Raw genomic sequence first — 3,583 nt, forward strand, 5'->3', positions numbered from 1 at the left:
GGGGGGGGGGGTGGGAATAAAAGAGACTTAAGGGACACAGCCACCAACTGCATTGTGCAAACCTTCCTTGAATCTGATTCAAATCAATCTTAAGGATAAGAATCAAGGAAGTATGAACACTTCCTGATTGGATATTTCTTGGTAATAAAAAACTGTTAATTTTGCAATTTGTGTGATAATGATTTTTTCTTTTAAAGTCCTTTTAGAAATACAGACTGAAATATTCATGGGCGAAATAGTTATGTTGGGGATAAGGAGTGGGTGGGTGGTAACAGAGGTGAGACAGGCTTGGCCAAGTTCTGATAGCTGTTGAAGCTGACTGGCAGGTGCAGTGGTCCTTCAAGGAAAGTTGGTCATCTTAGGTATTTGTGTGAGAGAAAAGAAGTTCTTAAAACTAGTGAGCTAAGGGTCCATTTAGAGAAGTTAAAAAATGATCAATGGGAGAAAGAAGTACGAAAAAAATAAGAAGAAAAATAATGAAATAGAATGTAAAGATACAACAGAGAAGACCAACGCAACCAGAAGTTGGTTCTTTGGAAATCTAATAAAAGAGAAAAACCTCAGCAAGTGTGGTCAAGATGAGAGCAGTCACAAGCAATCAAGTAGGGGACCTAACGGTTGCGGTCTGCCCCGGGCTGCCTGCTCAGTCTCTGCTCTTGCACGCATGCCTCAGGCCCCTGCGGTTGGAAACCGCACAGGCCCCATCACCGCCTGGGGCAGGGCCAAGCCTGCGGCTGCAGGTCATGTGACTGGACCCCTCCACTGCCCCAGGTCCTCTTAGCCTGTCTTCATCCCATTTAACAACACTACACATGCTCCCAGCAGAAACCGCACAGGCCCCATCACCGCCTGGGGCAGGGCCAAGCCTGCGGCTGCAGGTCATGTGGCTGGACCCCTCCACTGCCCCAGGTCCTCTTAGCCTGTCTTCATCCCATTTAACAACACTACACATGCTCCCAGCACAGCATGGCTGCCCTTACCTTCTTCTTGCCACCTCCTGTCTTTAATGCCACTTCGAGGCACCTGGGCCTTCCTCTAGAATATTCACCAAGCCTTTGTTCACCCATCTCCCCCAGCTCGGTGCCTCTGGCTCGTCCTTCCCTCTCCTTAGGCTAATGTCAGCCTAACCAGGGAGGCTGGGCTGCTCTTTGCCTGTGTGAGTCACCTTCTAGACTGTATTTCCAGACTGGCCCGACTGGGCTCCACACTCCAGGCTGACACTGTCCCCACTCCCTAACTTGTGTCAAGGCATGTGGGCCACAAGCATCTTGACCAGGGACTCTTTGGAAACCCCGTGCACCTGTGCGTCTCCTCCAGTTGGCTTGTCCTTCAGCCAGGGTATAGGACTTCAGTCCTCCATATCTGTACCCCCATGGCTGACCCAACACCTGCTGCAGGCCTGGTCTGGTCCTAATGGCCTCCCAGCCCAGACCCAGGGGACACCAGTCAGGCCTGGTCAGGGGCTCCGCATCCCTGACCGAGTGTCAGGCCAGTCACTGAGATCATGGTAAATACTGATTTGGGAATGCAGTGCAGCTGGGAGAACCGAAAGAGCCAAACACCCACGTATCCCAGGGAGACACTGAGGTATCAGAACATCACCTGAGAGAGGAAGGTATGCGTGGGGGAGTGGATTGCAGGGCTGTCCTGGGCCGTGTCCCTCATAGTGTAACTACCAAGGCCTGCTTGTTCAGATGTGAGGACGAGCCTGGCTGCAAAGACAGTGGATGCGGATGTCCAAGTGCAGATGCCTCTGCTGGTGGGAGCTCCCAGCAGAGCAGAGACATGGCCTGTTTCCTGTCATTTCCCTGTCCTGCTGACACCTGCGGTCCTGGGTCCCCCTCACCCCCATTAGTTTCCCGTGACTGCTGTAACAAATCACCACAAACTCTGTGGCTGAAAACGAGAAATGTATTCTCTCGCAATTCTGGAGGCCAGATGTTCAAAATCAAGGTGTAGCAGGGCCACGCTCCCTCCAAGGGCTCTGGGGACATTCCCTCCCTGTCTCCTCCAGCTCCTGGTGGCTGCAGGTGTTCCTGGCTTGTGTCTTCATCACTCCAGGCTCTGCCTCTGCCTTCATGTGGCCTGCTCCCCTGTGTCTTCTTCTCTTATGAGGACCCTTGCTGCTGGGTGTAGGGCTCATCCAGATGATCCAGGATGATCTCATCTCAAGGCCCTGAACTTAATTATATCTGCAAAGACCCCTTTTCCAAATAAGATCACATTCACAGGTTCTGAGGGTGAGGATGTGGATGTATCTCTTTGAGGGACACCATTCAACCCACTAGGCTCCTCCATAGCCCTACGTATGTCTCCCAGGGCAACAGCAAACTTGCCCTCTTTTCCTTGATCCAGCCCTTCAAGTATTTGCGCAGTTGTGAGCTGCTCCTGGAGGGTCCCTTTGCCAGTGCTCCAGCGAGCAGGAAGTGACCTGCCATGCTGGCTGCCCCTCCCCTGTCACTCCATTTTCTCCACTTCCCCCTAAAACTGGACTCTCCAGAGTTAACCCTAAATGTCTCTTCTTCAGGGGGTGTGTTAAAAATGTACCCCAATTTTTAAAAATCTGGTATGTTAAGACAGCAGGTACAGAAATGATTGTCTTGAAGGAAGAGGTTTGGACTCACAGATCCCTGGAAACAGGAGGCACACACGCCACACAGGGCCACACAGGAGGCAGAGGAGGGGAGAGGGCAGGGCATGCCAGAGCCTTGACAGGGTCTCTCTGGAAGGACTGGGCGAGGCAGGGCAGGTACGCTGAGGAGGCTTAGGACTGGGGTGGTTGAATACTCTGGATGGGCTCTGGACACCCAGTCCTAGGGTGCTGCAGGGCAGGGGAGTATTGTCTCGTCGTGAGTGTTTGATAGCAGAGGTGGCTGCGGGTGTGGCTCTGGCTTGGTTGGTTTGTGTATCAAAGGGGCTCACAGGGGAGTCATTTGCTTTCTCTAGGAACAGCTATTCCTGGAGGGGCAGGCTCTCCAGGATCAAGGGCCCACTTGCCAGAGCATCAGAAATATGGAAAGTTAGGAAATATACTCAATAAAGGGAAGAGGGTGCCCTTCCTGAGTAACAGCTCCCCAGGAGCCAGGAGCTTTTTGTCCTGGGCCCCACCAGGGCCCGCCACTGCACGGAGGACCCTGCTGCCTGGGCCAGCTGGACCGTGGTGCTCGGGCTGTTAGAATATCTCAGAGTTGGCCTCTCAGAGAACCGCTCATGCAAGGTGCCTGTCCAGGGCCCAAGGACCAAGAGCAGGCCCCTCTCAAGCTTAAAGGGACAGGTTAAGTGATGAGTTTAGGGCCTGCCTGCTAAGTGTCTGTCCATTGGGAGATTTGGGATGAGACTTGCTTTCATTGTAACCATCTTGTGGGGAAGAGGACGTTGAATCCCTACCTCCTGGAATCACAGACGGCCACCACGTTTACCAGAAGGAACTTGTGAGACTGCTGGCCAGCCACACCAGCCCTGGTCAACTTGCAACACAGTGTCGGTGGGCCCAAGGGGACAAATTTGGAGAGGAGTTTCATAGGACTGAGCACAAATGAACATTGTTGTAAATAAACTTTAATGTAAAAATCTGAACTCATAA

The sequence above is a fragment of the Galeopterus variegatus genome, unplaced genomic scaffold (genome assembly GCF_000696425.1).
Source record: "Galeopterus variegatus unplaced genomic scaffold, G_variegatus-3.0.2 Scaffold2300, whole genome shotgun sequence".
In the NCBI taxonomy this organism is placed as follows: domain Eukaryota; kingdom Metazoa; phylum Chordata; class Mammalia; order Dermoptera; family Cynocephalidae; genus Galeopterus; species Galeopterus variegatus.